The sequence below is a fragment of the Gossypium hirsutum genome, chromosome A12, assembly GCF_007990345.1.
Source record: "Gossypium hirsutum isolate 1008001.06 chromosome A12, Gossypium_hirsutum_v2.1, whole genome shotgun sequence".
Taxonomy (NCBI): Eukaryota; Viridiplantae; Streptophyta; class Magnoliopsida; order Malvales; family Malvaceae; genus Gossypium; species Gossypium hirsutum.
In genome coordinates this window covers 9,969,360-9,988,080 of record NC_053435.1, presented here as the reverse complement: position 1 = coordinate 9,988,080, position 18,721 = coordinate 9,969,360, and the positions used below count along the sequence as shown (strand labels likewise).

The 18,721-nt window shown below is 30.2% G+C and overlaps 1 long non-coding RNA gene across 1 annotated transcript; it reads right to left on the bottom strand.

The window, feature by feature from the left end:
• Positions 1-3,931: 3,931 nt before the first annotated feature.
• Positions 3,932-7,018, bottom strand: LOC107927554 (uncharacterized). Its single transcript, XR_001692472.2, has 3 exons — positions 6,737-7,018; positions 6,531-6,654; positions 3,932-4,239 (listed from the first exon to the last, which is right to left on the bottom strand). It is a non-coding gene; the product is annotated as an uncharacterized lncRNA (long non-coding RNA).
• Positions 7,019-18,721: the final 11,703 nt, after the last annotated feature.

The following is an 18,721-nucleotide window of genomic DNA, read 5'->3' as shown; positions in this document are numbered from 1 at the left end:
TAAAAACATTGAGTTAACCATATATACTAGAGTACAGTTCTTTCTTTCTACCAAACCATTTTGTTGCAGAGTATAAGGCGCGGAACACTTATGTACCACACCTTGTTCCTCACAAAATACATTAAATTCATTTGAAAAATATTCACCACATCTATCATTATGAAACACTTTGATTGTCTTACTAAACAAATTCTCAACCTCATTTTTAAAACATTTAAACATATAAAATGCCTTATCTTTACTTCTCATGGCATACACATAAGTAAATCTAGAGAAGTTGTTTATAAAAGTGATAAAATATCATTTTTCGCCTCTTGTTAGAGTTCCATTTAATTCACAAACATTCGAATGAATTAAATCTAACACTTGCGAATTCTTTTCACACTTATTAGGAAACAACTTCTTGGTAGTTTTTGATTGAATACAAATTTCATATCTATCAACAAACTCATCATTATTTAGACTTATATAACCTTTTGTTTGCATATATTGTAAATTTTTAAAATTAAAATGTGCTAAACGCAAATGCCATAGAGGATAAGATTCAATAATATAAGCATAAGAATTAACTTTATTCATATCAATGCTCAACTTGAACATACCCTCGTTACAATATCATTTTCCTATATATATATCACCCTTAAGTAAGACAAACTTATCGGATTCCAAGATAATCTTAAACCCCTTATTACACAGAATACTTGCGGACACTAAATTCTTTCTCACATCGGGAGCTTGCAACACATTTGTCAAATTCAATTTCTTCCTAGATGTGAAGTTGAGTTCCATTGTCCCTTGACCAAGCACCTTAACCGATTGATAATTGCCCATAAGCATTTCACAGTTTGCCACTAGTTCATAACTCTTGAATTGTTGTCGGTCATTACACACATGGACAGTAGTTCCGGAATCAAGCCACCAGTTATAGGACTTATCAGTCATGGCTATGTTAAGTTTAGTAATCATACCAATATCTAAACTCCCGATCCCTTCTGTAACCATGACCACTAAGTCCATGTTTTCTACCACATTGGCTTTGGAAGTTTTGGCATCTTGTTTCTTTTTGAGAAGTCTACAATTCTTAATAGAGTGTATTTTCTTATTGCAATTATAACAATTGAGAGATTATTTCTTTTTATCTTACATATCCTTGGTCCCGGATGTGGCCTTTTGCTTACCATTTCGAGAGTTCTTGGTCTCATTCACATGGTTTACTTTAGAACTTTAGGAAAGATACATCGCATCACACTTTCGAGTTTTCTCTTCAATACGCAAATGCCTAAGTATTTTCTCTACAGTGAAGTCCTCTGCCATATGTAAAAGTTTCTTCGAATAATTGTTCCAAGATGAGGGAAACTTTGAGATAATAGCCCCGACTTGTAACAATTCCAGAATAACAACTTTCAAGTCACAAAGCCTACTTACAAGGACTTGTAATTCATGGACTTGATCCATGATCGGGATTCTATCGAGCACTTTGAATTCAAAATACTTCATCATTAAAAATTTATTAGTACCTTTTTGCTCAGTGTTGTATTTCTCTTCAAGAGCTTTCCATATTTCCACCGAGGATTGCATCGACATGTAGAGATCATACAATCAGACAAGGTGTTGAGAATTTGTGCTCAACATGTGAAATTGTCTTCTTCATGCTTCTTCTTGAGTTCAGCCACTTTTGCAATTTTCTCGGGGTTCAGCCACTAATAGTGTTAGAACACGAGCATTGAAGTGCTAAATTCACAAGTCGCTAAGAAATTCCTAATGGCATGTCATCCATATCCCACAAGTTCAAAACTTGTTGTAGGGAATTAACCCATGTAATGCAAGAAACAAGTCAATGAATTAAATCGAAAAGATCGAATACGCAAATTTAACGTGGAAAAACTTGTAATACCCCAAAAGTTACTATAGTAAGAAAATGAAATATTGTCCTTGATATAATAAAATAAGGAAATAAAGTGACAAAAAGGGGAATTTTGAGTATTTACTCTTAGGCCACAAAAATTTTCTCACTTTTTCAATTTAGTCCTTTCTTGAATTAATATATCATAATATACTTCCCAAACAGAAATTTTCTTTTCTTTACAATTTGGTTCATTCACCAAAAATCCACCATTTTCACTAAGAATTTCAAGATATTTTCATAATCACCAAAAGAGAAAAGTGATAAGGAGACTATGGAGAACAAGAAAATCACCTAGGATTCAAGAAAATGGAAGCTGGAGGAGAGAGAAAATCAAGTGAAAAATTGAAATCAATAGGACAAGGTAAGAACATCAAGATTTCACTATATTTTTAAGTTTGATATTATTGAAAAAGCATGAAAATGATGTTAAAGTAGAGTTTTCTTATATAAGGTTTTATGTTCTTGATATGTTAGTGAAGGAAAATAAAAGAAGTGATAGGAAATATTGTAGAGAAAGGAAAGGAAGGTGTTATAAACTTGATTATCAACATTTTGCACTAAAACAGTTTTGGACAGTAGCAGTAGTCTGACTTTGAAAATTCACCAAAAATTGTATAAATTGAATTAGAGGTTAATTAAAGTATTAAATTAAATCCTATTGAGTTTCGTTTTACATAGAAGAAACATTGTAAGAAAAAGAATTTCATATTATGAGATATATGAATTTTTGTGAGACAATGTCAGATTAATTTCGGGTTCCCCTGTTCTGACTTTGGAAAATCATCAAAAATTGTAAAGAAATAACTAGTGGTTTAAATTTATATATTTAAATTATTAATGAGTCTATTTTCAAAATAAACAAATTGAAACATCATCCAAACCTCGTACTAAGAGATAATTAATTTTTAATAAAGAAAGGTTAAAGCTGTCAAATAACAGAACATGGATAAATTTGAAGATTTTATTGTACTTATTGGCTAAATTATAAATTCTAAATTTTTTATGGTAGAAATATATTTGAGCCTAGTTTCAAAAAACATCAAGTGGATCTTAACTTAGAATTCTGTAGCTCAAGATATAAATAATTTAGTGACTATGACTTAAGTGGACAACTTTGATATGAACACATAAGTAAATAATGGAATTATAGATAATGTTACACATAAGCATGTTATATACTAAAAGCTAAAGATTCTAACAAATATATATACATTAAGGGCACGTTTGGTTGGGAGGAATGGAATAGAGCTGTAATGTAATAGAGTTGTAATAGAATAGACTTGTAATGAATAATTCAGTTGTTTGGTTGAATGGAATGGAATAGAGTTGTAATAGTATTCTTGTGTTTGGTTGAATGGAATAGATGTTGTAATAGCATAAGAAAAAAGACTTAAATGACTAAAATACCCTTAGTAGAATTTTTTTAGATAAATGATTATTATTTTTAAATTTTAATAAAATTATTATTAAATATAATTTAATAAAAATAATAATAAATAATAAATAATTTAATCATATTTTAACATAAGTATTATTAAATACAATTTAATAAAATAATATATAATTTAATAACATTCTTAATATTATTATTAAATTATGAATTAATAAAAATCATAATATATAATATTATAAAAATAATATATAACTACTTTATTATTTTTAAACACATATTTAATGTGCTAAATGTTCCATTATCCATTTATTTTTTCCTTGCACTCTTTTTCTTCCTTTACTAAATTTCTTTAAACACATATTTAATGTGCTAAATGTTCCATTATCCATTTATTTTTTCCTTGCACTCTTTTTCTTCCTTTACTAAATTTCTTTTATCTTTTATATAATAAAAATCAAGTTTATATAATCTTCAATTGAGTTAATTGGAAGATTCGTCTACAACCATGGCTGAATCAACATATTATCATCTTTATAAACATATCATTTATATTTTTATATAGTTAAATTAAAACACTTGTTCCTTATCAAACAACTGTAAGGAAAGTCACTCCAAGCTAAGGTGCTATACTGTAAACAAGCATCAAAAGAGCACATAAAATATATATTTCAAAGTTTCATCTCAAATTGGATTATCCTCCACATTCATGCAACCAAACATTGCAAATGACACACATATCTACATACAATTTACATTCTGATCAACTACATGTTGGAAGAATACTCAATAGCAGCACTTTTTCGAGTAATCTTTCAAACCACGGCCTTTCCATGCCTCACGATATACAGTCCCAATGATGTCTCTGAACTCCTGTTTGTCCTTGAGAGCCCAGTTAATCTTGTTATTATCGATGCCAAGATCAATCATAATGTGCTTGTTTCTGAAAAAAAAAGTTCACCTTACATTAAATCAGCTTAATAGCATCACATTCAAACTGTTTTATTAGCCCTATCCGACAGCTTAATTAACACCAATTTACATCCCCTTTAACAACGAATTTAACCTTTTCGATCAGCAACAAAAACTAATATTTAACAACTATTGTTTTTCTTTTATTTCATACATGCAGCAGACCAATTGCTCTACATATTACAACACATTCAAATAAGTATTTATATGTTGGAATAATGAGCTTTCAAGCTGTAGTTTCCAGCAGTCATTTAAGCATTTAATTGTCAAATTTTCACTTCACTACTAACAACCGAACTTAGCAAGAATAACATAATATTTTAGCTACTAAACTCAATTTATAAACCCCTACAACCATAGCTTACCTGCATGCAAACTTCAGAATTTAAACATGAGAATTTGCAAAGTTTCCTTTGAAAAACTCACTCACAAGCACATTCAATTTGTCCTATTTTGGACAGCACAAGACAGCAACATGCAGGGCATTTGTATCCCCCAAGAACACACTCAATAGTATTAAAATTTATTAGTTCATCACAGCAACAATCCATGATTTTTAATCCAGTAATACTCAATTATTTGGTCCTAAAACTGAATAGCATAATGCAACAAATGGGACTGTCTTTACAGCCCTCAATCAACATGAAAATAGAACCATTAATTTGTTCAAATTTTGGACAGCAAAATAAGGGCACAAAATTGGATAGCAGTAATTTTTACACTATTTCCGAGCAGCATTTAAACTTACAATAAACGAATCTAGCTAATGCTAGATAGTAAGTAGCCTTGAAAATTTAAAGAACATTTTCAGCCATTAAATCAAAACCGAAACATCAATTCTAATAATATATATATATATATTAAGCATGAAAATAACAAAACGAGTTTAAAGAAAACTCACCATTAGCAACACTTAATTTATACTTCTAAAATAACAAGTCATTCGGCAAATAAAACGCAGTTTACTCATTAACGACACATCATCAATATCAATCCCAGAGTTACACATTTTAACCACGGCACCAAAGCACTATAAATCACAGCTATAACCCCTCCTAATTTGTCATTTGAAGATACCACAATTTCATTATTAAGACCGTTTAAATTACGACAATTAATCCACTTTAGATAATGGTTTAAGACAACATAAATACTTACAGCATAAATACTTACATTTTAATCAAGACCAAGCAGTAGGCAATCTTAATTATAACTATGACATCTTCTAATTTCAGCTTAGGACATTAATATTTAATCAATTCCAGCAGCAGGTTACCTTAATTTCATTACAAAAAGTCATATTCTGACAGCATGCATGGAGTTTGCATTCCTCGACAGTTCACTCAACAACTAACAATCATCAAGACTTTTCCTTCAATTTTCATCACACATACCAGCATTAGAGTACAATAAATCATTCAAGAAATAACTTAAACTCACACCATAACCAACAACAGTCATTTTTTTTTATTTACAACCATTTCTTCAAATTTCCAACATGATTTATTTGCTCCTAACCAAAAATCAACAGCAGCTAATTGACAGTTTAATAATAAAATTCAGACAACTTAATTGAAGTCACCAACTAGTTTAATTCGACTTGACAATTAACTAAATGAGTAAGTGTGTGTAAATTTCAAGGAATACTTACCGAATTCTTCCTTACAAGCACAGAATTTCTCCTTGCCTTTACCACTTTAACCATCTCCTACCTCTCTAACTTCTTAATATGAAGAAACAACTATTTAATATGCCAAATCCATGGCCTCTCCCTCCATGCTAAAAGACAATGAGCAACCCTTTTTGAACCCCCTGTGATGCCTATGATTCCTCAACAACAATGCCATGATCAAATTACAACATAAACCAAAATATCAAACTTTTTAAGGAAAAATAGATAAATACTATGATCTAAGCACAAAGATGAAAGGATCATCTTCCAAAAGAAAAAAACTAGGTCAGGCCATTAAGTAGAACTTGTGAGATCTCGCTTTAATTCCCAAAAGACGCTTTCAATCTAAGTGCAAATCGCAACAAATTAAACCCAATAAACCTAATTGAAAATTTTTGCGAAATCAAAATTTCTCCCAAAAGAGGAAAAATTCTTCCACAGGAATTCAGAATCAAAACTGAAATTCAAAAGATCAAAAGGTATTTCTCTAAATCCAATGAAAAAGAACAATAAAAAATCAACATTGAGAAACCAGAAAGAAAATAGAGGAAGAAAAGTAATGGGAAATTGGAACAATTAAAAAGAGGTACCCTTGGACATTCTTGAGGGTTTGATTAAACCTGGAATCAAGGCTTTATTTGTGACGCTAATCTTCTTCACCATGGCTGCTGCTGCTGGTCTTTCAAACCCCTCTTCTTGCTCACTCCAAACGTTCTATACAGGTATATTGGGAGAATGGTGAGGGTAAATAGAAAGTAAGAAGAAAAAGTTTAAATAAAACAGAGAAATTTCATACCGCACGATAGATTTGTTGAAAAACTCTCAGATAGGAGTAGGGAATTTGAAGAGATGTGAGATGGGTAGAAAAGGAAAGAAAAATAATTTTTTGTATTACTGGAAGCGTTGAATAGCCATTCATTGGTGATGGCGTTGAATTGCTATTCAGTGATTTTGAGGAATAAGGCTGTAATAGCTATTCCATTGAATAGGCTTTACAGCCAACCAAACCCCTGAATAAGATCATTGTGTTGAATAAGAGAGGAATGGCTAAGCCATTCATGTGAACCAAACAAGGCCTAAGGATATGAAATGGAGAGGAGGAGGAGGAAAATATATATGAATATTGAACTAGCATTGGTTTACATTAAAAAAATGGCTAATTTGCATGTTTTAGGCTCAAGGACTAAATTGAATAAAAGTAAAAGTTTAAAGGGCAATTTTATAAAAATTTCAAAAATGACCAAATTGCATGAAATAAATTGTTTTATTGTCTAAATTAATATATTGAAAGAAATTATTAATATCAAGTGGGACTAATTTTTTTCTCAATTAATAATTTATCCAAATATTCTAGGCTCTTGTACAACCCTTAATAAAATAGAAATTTAATACCAAACCCTAATATTTTAACCATTTTCACAATTTGATTCTAACATCAATATTTAACAAAATCACTTTATAATATCATCATACAACAAAATTATAGCTCTAAACCCACTTGATATTAATAATTTCTTTCAATATATTAATTTAGACAATAAAATAATTCATTTCATGCAATTTGGTCATTTTTGAATTTTTTACAAAATTGACCTTTAAAATTTTACTTTTATTCAATTTAGTCCCTAAGCCTAAAACATGCAAATTAGCCATTTTTTAATGTAAACCCATGCTAGCTGAATATTCATATATATTTTCTTCCTCCTCTCCATTCCACATCCTTAATGTATATATATTTGTTAGAATCTTTAACTTTTAGTATATAACATGCTTATATGTAACATTATCTATAATTCTATTATTTACTTATGTGTTCATATCAAAGTTGTCCACTTGAGTCATAGTCACTAAATTATTTATATCTTGAGCTACAGAATTCTAAGTTAAAATCCACTTGATGTTTTTGAAACTAGACTCTAATATCTTTCTACCATAAAAATTTAGAATTTATAATTTAGCCAATAAGTATAGTAAAATCTTCAAATTTATCCCTATTTTGCTGTTTGACAGCTTCGACCTTTCTTTATTAAAAATTAATTATCTTTTAGTACGGGGTTTGGATGATGTTTACGTTTGTTTATCTTGAAAATAGACTCATTAAGAATTTAAAAATATAAATTTAAACCCTTAATTATTTTTTTTATAATTTTTTATGATTTTCCAAAGTCAGATCAAGGGAACCCGAAATCAATCTGACCTTGTCTCACAAAAATTCATATATCTCAAAATATGAAATTCTTTTGCTTATAACATTTCTTTTATGTAAAACTAGACTCAATAGGCTTTAATTTAATACTTTAATTAACTCTAATTCAGTTTCTACAATTTTTGGTGAATTTTCAAAGTTAGACTACTGCTACTGTCCAAAACTGTTTTAGTACAAAATGTTGATAACCAAGTTTATAATACCCTCTTTTCCTTTGTCTACAATATTTCCCATCACTTCCTTTTATTTCCCTTCACTAACATATCAAGAAAATGGAATCTTATATAAAAAAACTCTACTTTAACATCATTTTCATGCTTTTTCAATAATATCAAACTTAAAAATATATTGAAATCTTGATGTTCTTACCTTGTCCTATTGATTTCAATCTTTAACTTGATTTTCTCTCTCTTCCAACTTCCATTTTCTTGAATCCAATGTAATTTTCTTGTAGTCCATAGTCTCCTTATCACTTTTCTCTCAGTGATTATGAAAAGTTCTTAAAATTCTTGGTGAAAATGGTGGATTTTTTGTGATAGGACCAAATTATAAAGAAAAAAAAATTTATTTCCTTATTTTCTCTTATCACGTTAGTAGCATGGAAAGATGAAGAGGATTCTTCATCTTTCTTTCCTTATATGCTAAATAAAATAATAATAATAAATATAATTAAAAATTAAATCAAAATATTAATAAACTAATATTTATTTATTTAATTAATCTAAAATATCACCAACATCATCATTACTCTTCAAAATTATCTTCCTTGCTAGATGACCATTTTGCAATTTATGATTCTTCAAAATTCCTCCATTGACTCATCACTCATTTTGGTAAAATTGTGATTTAACCCTTCATACTTTTTTCTACTTATTCAATTTGGTCCTAATTCATCCATTTTCCTTAGTTTCTAGATCATTCCACCCTTAAAATATTTACACTATTGGTCCTTCAACTTTTTTATATTTACACTTTAACTCCTCAAGTTTTGAGTATTTACTCTTGGGCCACAAAACCTTTCTAACTTTTGCGATTTAGTCCTTTCTTGAATTAATATATCATAATATACTTCCCAAATAGATTTTGTTGACATAACTCAAAATTCTCCTTTTTGTCACTTTATTTCCTTATTTTATTATATCAAGGATAATATTTCACTTTTTTACTGTAGTAACTTTCAAGGTATTATATTTCTCTCCTCCTAAAAATAAATTTCATCCTCGAATTCCTTATTTTCTTTTGATCATGAACTTCATTATTTCTATAATTCTATAGTCCTTTTTGCATATATTTACCTAGCTTATCATTTGTATCCATTCTGTATCCTTTCATCTCACAATTTAGTCCTTAAGTCCTCAAATCAACTTATAAAAATTACTACTCTTTATATATATATGTATCATATTTCACCATTTAATGTAAATTTTCATGATTTTCTTACTATTTCTTTCACAATTTTTTTTAATTCAATATTTCAAACATGAATCAAAGATAATCCTTTACCTTGTAACAAAAATTATTTACCTTTTTAGCAGAGGCCCAGTAGACTGAACTGAACACTTAGGATAAACGGAATGATACAGAGGTGCATTATTATTCACTATTAAACAGAGAGCACTAAAGTGTTATACAGAGAGCATTAATGTGCTAATAATCGAAGAGCACTAACATGCTAATAATCAGAGAGCGCGCTAGGGTCCCTTAATGACATGCCACTAATATCCTAATAGTTCTAATCTCGTCTACTTGGGCAAATTATATCATGCACAAATTAAAAAATATATAAAAGAGATATATGAATACATGATAAGGATTATTAGTGAATTACAGATGAATAGTGAATTTAGAAATATATTACATGTATTAAAAATAATGAAGATATAAGTATATGTATTATTGGTATAAGGATTAAATTGTAAAGTATGTAAAAACATTATGAGAAAAGTGTAATAGTGATATGTGCATGATATAATTTGCCTAAGTAGACGATATTAGAACTATTAGGATATTAGTGGCATGTCATTAAGGGACCCTAGCGCACTCTTTGATTATTAGCACATTACTGCTCTCCGATTATTAGCACATTTATGCTCTCTGTATAACACTTTAGTGCTCTCTGTTTAATAGTGCATAATAATGCACCTCTGTATCAGTTCCGTATATCCTAAGTGTTCTGTTTAGTCTACTGGGCCTCTGTTAAAAAGGTAAACAATTTTTGTTACAAGGTAAAGGATTATCTTTGATTCATGTTTGAAATATTGAATTAAAAATAAAAATAAAATATTAATAAACTAAGATTTACTTATTTAATTAATCTAAAATATCACCAACATCATCATTACTCTTCAAAATTATCTTCCTTACTAAATGACCATTTTGCCCCTTATGATTATTCAAAATTCCTCCATTGACTTATAACTCATTTTGGTAAAATTTTATTTAACCCCTCAAACTTTTTCCATTTATTCGATTTGGTCCTAATTCATCCATTTTCCTTAGTTTCTAGATCATTCCACCTTTAAAATATTTGTACTATTGGTCCTTCAACTTTTTCATATTTACACTTTAACTCCTCAAATTTTGAGTATTTACTCTTGGGCCACAAAACTTTTCTAACTTTTGCAATTTAGTCCTTTCTTGAATTAATATATCATAATATGCTTCCCAAACAGATTTTGTTTACATAACTCAAAATTCTCCTTTTTTTTACTTTATTTCCTTATTTTATTTTATCAAGGACAATATTTCACTTTCTTATTGTAGTAACTTTTAGGGTATTAGAAAACTCCTCAAATGATGATAAAAAACCACGGGCAAAAAGAGATTTTAATATAATAAAAGGAAGTACAAGAGATGGAGAGAATTAAAATAGAATCCAAAACCCACGAGAAAAACACTTCTAAGCAAAGAATAGAATTCTTTCAATTTAAATATTTCTATTGTGTCTAACATAGAGTAATTGTGGCCTATTTATATTACTAAAATTCATAGTACAATATGACTGGAATACTTCTAGATTAATCAGAGTTTAAGTGGAAAAATAAAACAAAGTTTAATTGGGAGGAAAAAAGCCAAAAACTTGATTTGGATGTCGCATTGTCGCGGTGTTGCTTCTCTGCTCGTTGAGACATCAAGACAGTCGCATCGCCGGGACAACCCACGGTTTGGGTCGATTAGAGGCTTTCTCCCACACTTGTCTACAAGAGCTTTAAAAATATTATAAATCCAATATTCATCACAAGCAAAATCAAGTTTTCGTATTTTCATAGTCACACATAAATTTTAACATTTTACAATTTAGTCCTTTTCTCCACACATATATTCACATCAACAATAACATTTATTTACTACTTTCTTAAATTATTTATATATTTATTAAGTTACAAATACTCAATTTCATGACATTAACATGTACGTTAGCATATAAATTTCAAAACCTAATTAAGTAAGAAGAATTCTAAAGTACTTACTATTCTTAATTAGGCTATTTTTTCTTCAAACTCTATCTACTTGTTTCCCCTTGTATACATTCCTTCCATCTTCTTCCTTATCTTTCTCTTAATTTCATAGCAATTCCATAAAACATAAGAAATCAATATACTTATTTCATAACATTTACATGCTCAAATAATTATAATAAACATGATACTACTACTAAATCATGAAAATTTTACCTTAAAGCCTTAGTTTATCACATTATTTAGATTTTTTCTCTTTCTTCAAGCATGAACACTCCACTTCTAGCTTGAAAACTAAACTTGCTAGGATGTAGGAAACTTGATTTAACTAAGGTTTCTATGGAAATTTGATGATTTCAAGCTTGGAAGGACTTTTAACGATGATGAGGGGTTAGATTGTAAAAGAAAGAAAAGTTTATTCCTCTCTAGTTGGTGATGTGAAATAGATAAAAGAAGAGATGTAGAATCTTCTCCATCATTCCTTGAAAATATCACCATTATAATGAGAAAATATAATAACAATAATAATAAAATATCAAATAAAATATTATAACTTATTGATAAAAATCTATCCATCATCATTATCCACTAGATCTTGGTAAAATTGTTCTCCATGTCCTCACATATTTCCCCACTAATTCAATTTAATCCTTTCCTAATTTAAATTTATCACTTTGGCCCCAACACTTTGTAGAACCTTACAATTTAGTCTATACTTCAGATTAATATTTCTTAACACATCAGTCTTTTAAATTTCTCCAATCTCCTACTACATTCTCTACTAACACTTATAAATCACATTTTATTTATTTTGAAAAATTCAACTTTTTATTGCTCAAAGTAATATTGTTATGACTAAGGGGTTTCCTAGGATATTACATTGACCTTTCACCTTGCATGAAGACGTTTGTCTTGCATAAAATTACTTTCTCATGAAAAAAATGTTTAATAAGAAGTTGAACTTTGCTTTATATACATTTCTTATGAATTAAAACTCTAACCGTTCACCTTGCATGAAGAAGTTTTCTTTATTGAATTCTTCTCCACTCATACTTTTCTCTAAGCAAGCATCGGAAAATAAGTATGACTGAGGATCTGCTCAAAAAGAGGACTCAAAGGTAATGAAATATTGTCTTTTACATTATAATTCCTTAGTGATTGATGGTTTGGACTTTTTGCCTCTTTTCTAATCATGGTAGGTTCTGGTTCAGTTTATTTATTTGGAACCTACTCCAAGGAAATCAAAACCACTATTGGTTATGATTAGACAACCACGAATCTTTTAGGCTTATCCAGGGATCTAGGTGCTAATGTTATAGTTTTTATAGGTCGTATTGTTGAGATAATACCCACTTAGTTTGTGCTGTTACTTGGGCCCGCGCTTTATTTTGTGATATGGTTAGATGTGAAAAAATATAGCCAAATCCATGGTTCAGAAAATGTGCATTTACATCATTATTGGATCCAATTCCTAGAATTTTTCCAATACAAGAGGTCTCGTTACCACTATCAAGAGCTTCCCTGAAAATATGGGGTTTATTGATAAGTCTCTTTGTAATTCCAATTCGATTTTGCACTAATAATTTATGAGTCAATTATATTAGTAATATATTAACTAGTGAGTGGCTTGACTATTGCATTTACCCTTATCAATCCCTCTAGAAGAATGATCATTGGAATACTTGTTAGAGTGTTCCAATGAAAATTATTATATTAAAATTTGACACCGTCATGCTTGTGATAAAGTTGTGCCTGCGTTGTGGATATTATTGATTGTATTTTTTTATTTTTATGTGAGTGTGTATTGGTCAGTCAATGCTCCACACCAAAAAGATAACCTTTTTTTTCTTCCTATCTTCTATTTCCACAGGAAACGATAGCTTAGTAGCAATCTTAAGAGAATTTGAATTAAATTGCAATCCTTTGGTCGTTGAGAAACACTCGAACCCACAACAAAATTTTGATGAATCAAGGATAAAGGAGACAAGGTGCTGCCAGTACGAATGTAAAACATAGAAGGGAAAAACTTCCTCTAAGTACATAACAAAATAGCTTCGACTTGCTTGACCATAAAGAGCTTTTCATTCAAGGCTTAAGATTTAGAAAACTTTAAATATTGGGAAATTTCAGGCTTTAAGTTACTAACAAAGATACTAAGAACATAAGACTCTGAAAGTTGCATTCGATTAAGAATCTTCACACAATCATCATGGAATTATTCCATTGATCCTTGTTGCTTCTAAAACACCAAATCTGCCATTAGATCTTGGAAAGAGTCAAAAGCAAGTTGTTCCTTCAACTTTTGAGAATAGGACTCCTATTCCAACAAAAGAAAACCCCCTATGTGTAAAAATGATGTTAATCCAAAGCATTCCCCTCTAATTGTAACATAATTGTTTGTACTTTGGCAGTGTTAGGAATAACCTCACCCTTAAAATATTACTCCAACTTTGCCACCACCTGTAAAAATTGTACTAACTAAACTTTGGACATTTCAACTTATAGGCACGATTAGCCTATCAACCAAACCTCCCTTACTCAATCCTGACCTGACTTCCTCCAACACAACAGAGGGAGCCTCAACAACAATTTCCTTGAGAGGGAACATAGAAGGAGCCCCAAGAATACCCTTACCCTTAACTTTAGTAATCCCAGGATCCATATAAACTTTGCCCAAATATTGCTCAAAAAGGGCTTTCATCTTGTCCTTAAGTTTTGTACGAAGATCCTTACAAAAACTTTAAAAATTGGCTTTAAGCTTCTTGTCCCATTAAGCAACCTTAGTTTGCAAATTGGTAACATCCTGATACAATTTTCCAACATTTTTTGATTACGAGTTGTTACACCATCTCTGCCAGCCATGGACCAATAACCAAATGACCTTGATACCTAAATATTAAGAGAAAATTGAAAGAAAAAAAAAGAACAACAGAAAGAAAAGAGTAAGAAGAAAGAAGATTTTTCGTGTGAATTTCCTTAGGATGGGAATTATGGTTACTTTCCACTAGTTTTAACTAACATTGATTGGAAGAAAAGTAAGTCGTTATAGGCTATTACAACAATCCTTAACAACACCCATTCAAAATGTACCGCTTCACTTAATTCTCTTAACCTTAAACTATATCATTTTATTTACTAACAATCAAGCCTGCAACATTTTGTTGTGGATTTAGTAGGGAAAAAAAGGAAATGATGGGAAAAAGACCAAAATATTTGATTTCGAAAAGTTTAGTGACTAAATAAAAAAAATAGTTGAGTAACCAAAATTGAACGAAGTGAATAATTTAGTAACAATTTTTGTACTTTTCCCTTATTTTAATTGATATGTAATTGAAACATTAATTAAATAATAATTAATCTAAAATAATAAATGTAAGTTAAATACAAAGTTTATTTTAACATTAATAAGATTTTATCTAATTAAATTATGTTCCTAATTAATATTACTTTTGTTACTATTTTATATTAATTAATAATATACTAAATATTCCTAAAAAACTAAATATTAATTTAACAATAAAATTAACTTTAAAAATATGGGTAAATTACACAATTAGTGTTAGAAAGTCGGGTTTGGAAAACGTAGCGGAAAAATAATATATGAAAAAACTAGAGTTTTAAAAAAATTTCAAAATAAGAACTTGGTTGTGATATTTAAAGTAATAATCACTTAATCAAACTTGTACCTTTTTTTATTCGTCTAGGATGAACGCTTCGACCGCGCAGTCTTCTCCACTATCCTCAAGCTCACATCTTTCGAGTGTAGGATCGCTTTGAATAAGAAAATTTTTCACAAAAATTACCAATGGAGTAATTTTATAATTTCTCTAAACTTTTTGGCCAAATTATAAATAAGAAAAATATCTCTAGAAATTTTCTGAAATAATTTCTTCAAAGAATTCAAGTTTGTGTAAAAAATGACCCAATACTCTTTTTATATAAGGAGAGTTTAGAGAGTTCAACTATAATTAAACTTAATCATTTTAATATTAAATTAATAAAATATATCTCTACAAGATAAAGATTAAATTAAATTCAATATTCAGATAATCACTTTAATATTAAATTAATAAAATCCTATTAAGATAAGTATTAAATTAAATTTAATATTAAATCTATTAAAATAATATTATTTTTGGAATAGTTAATCTGAAATCAAATTCTTTGGTAGAGTCCCAGTAGAAGTGTAATTTTTCCACTGCTCAACCACCAAGATACATCACCGCCGATCATTTTCTGGTCATTGGAATGTCGTCGTTGCAGCCATCGACACCTTAAACAGGTTTGTTTCTATCGATCCGGTCCAACCACCAGTTGGACCGTCGGTCCGATTTCACATATCAGGCTCAGTTCGACTAGTTTTCTTCTAATTTAATTCCACATTGAATAAATCGACTAAATTAAATTATTTCCAAAGTCGAAAAATTTTCTTCTGATTCAAATGTAGTTCGATCAAACTTTTGTAAAGCTAGCGGAGAGATCAATCAGACATATACAATTAGGTTTTAGTAATTACAATTATGTCCAGAAGTATCGTTCCAATAATTCGCAATTACTTCATCATGAAGTCAATCCACAAGAAGTACCATGATTGAAAACCCCTTAGTGTATACTCTTTACGAAAGTAATTCTTTTAACTACTTTGTCCCATAACCTCATCATGTGTGTATTACCCTCATATGATATCCTTGATTCCTTTGAGTTAAATCCATTCACTCAATACAATCATATTTTATCTCATTGTCACCATTGTGTCTTCTTAATGATTTATATGACTAATGTCAATAAATAACTATGATAAATTGCTCGTTTGAGAATAATTAGTAACCCGTGGTCACGTTCTATATTTATCAATCCACACAATGCCAATGAGAAGTGTGAAAAAATAAAATAAAATAAAATAAATAAAATAAAGAACACACAAATTTTACGTGGAAACCCTTTCGGGAAAAAAACCAGGGACAGAGGAGAAGAAAATTCACTATGTTGAAAAATTTGAATCAAATACAAGAGGAATAGACTATGTCTATTTATAGGCTTGCAAAGCCATATTCTAGTAGGATTGAAACACCTTATCCTAACCAATATAAAATAGATGGAGTTTAATAAGGTTTAAAAACCTTATTCTAAAATAAAATAAAAGAAGTCTAGTTCTATATGGATTTTACTTTTATTTTATTTTCCATCGTATTTTATTTAAATAAGAATTTGGGTCACTTAATTTTAACAATCTCCACCTTGACACAAATTCTCAATGAACAAGTTCTTCATCGCGAACTTTCAATAAACAAGTTCTCCACCTCTTCCATAAAACCCCTTAAGGGTTTAACTTCAACAATGAACACCAACCAAGTCTAAGCAATGCTCAAACTTGGTTATAGGAAGTGACTTAGTCATCATATCTGCAGGATTTTCATGAGTACTAATTTTGCTCACAACAATATCACCACGAGCAATAATATCACAAACAAAATGATACCGAATATCAATGTGTTTTGTTCTCTCATGAGACATTTGATCTTTTGTAAGAAAGATGGCACTCTGACTGTCACAAAATACTATGCTGATTTGAAGGTCTTCATTGAGTTCACTAAATAGTCCCTTCAACCAAATAGCTTCTTTACAAGCATCAGTAATCGCCATGTACTCAGCTTCAGTGGTAGACAAAGTGACTGTAGTTTGCAAAGTGGCTTTCCAACTAATTGCACAACCTCCGATTGTAAAGACGTAACCTGTGAGAGATCTTCTTCTATCAAGGTCTCCAGTAAAATCAGCATCAACATACCCTATAACTCCATCTTTAGTTCTTCCAAACTGTAAGCAAACATCAGTAGTGCCTCGTAAGTATCTTAAAATCTACTGAACTGCTTTCCAATGTTCTTTACCGGGATTTGCCATATATCTACTAACTGCACTGACTGCATATGATAAATCTGGACGTGAACAAACCATAGCATACATGAGAGATCCCACTGCACTAGAGTATGGAACATGTGATATGTACTCAATCTCATCATCTGATTGAGGAGACAAGGCCGATGAAAGTCTAAAATGGGCTGCTAAAGGAGTACTAACAGGCTTAGCACTCTGCATATTGAACCTGCAAAGAACTTTCACAATGTACCCCTTCTGACCTAGGTACAATTTACTTGCTTTTCTATCTCTGAGAATCTCCATACCAAGTATCTTCTTTGCTGGTCCTAAATCTTTCATCTCAAATTCTTCACTTAGTTGGGCTTTAACCTTTCTTATCTCTCCTTTATCTTTTACTGCTATCAACATGTCATCAACATAAAGAAGTAGATACACAAAAGAACCATCACTGTTTTTCTTAAAGTAAACACAACTGTCTAAACTACTTCTTTTGAAATCATGAGAAGTCATAAAGGAATCAAACCTCTTGTACCATTGTTTTGGTGACTGTTTCAAACCGTAAAGGGACTTTCTCAGCAAGCAAACATAGTCCTCTTTTTCTGAGACTATAAAACCCTCTGGTTGTTACATGTAAATATCTTCCTCAAGTTCTCCATGCAGAAATGAAGTTTTTACATCTAACTGCTCAAGCTCCAAATCATGCATGGCCACAATACCAAGCAAAGCTCGAATCGAACTATGCTTAACAACTGGAGAGAACACATCTGTGAAGTCTACTCCAGGAATTTGACTGTAACCCTTTGCAACAAGCCTTGCTTTATATCTGGGTTCTTCAACTCCTAGAGTCCCTTCTTTCTTTTTAAACACCCATTTACAGCGAACAACCTTTTTACCTTTAGGAAGTTCTACAAGGTCCCATGTTCTATTTTTGTGGAGTGATTCCATCTCCTCTTGCATAACAAACATCCACTTTTCTGAGTCTTCACAGCTAACCGCCTCAGAATAATTAGATGGCTCTTGATTCGCATCTATATCTTCAGCCACATTTAAAGCATAAGCAACTAGATCAACCTCGGCATACTTCTTTGGAGGTTTAAGTTCTCTTTTAGTTCTGTTTTTGGCGATAGAGTATTGTGGTGAAGAAGCAACTCTATTCTCAATTTTTGTTCTGGCTTGAGGAGTTGACTCTGTATTAATCTGATGCTCTACCTGCTTTTGATTTTCTTTATTGGAAGAGTCTTTA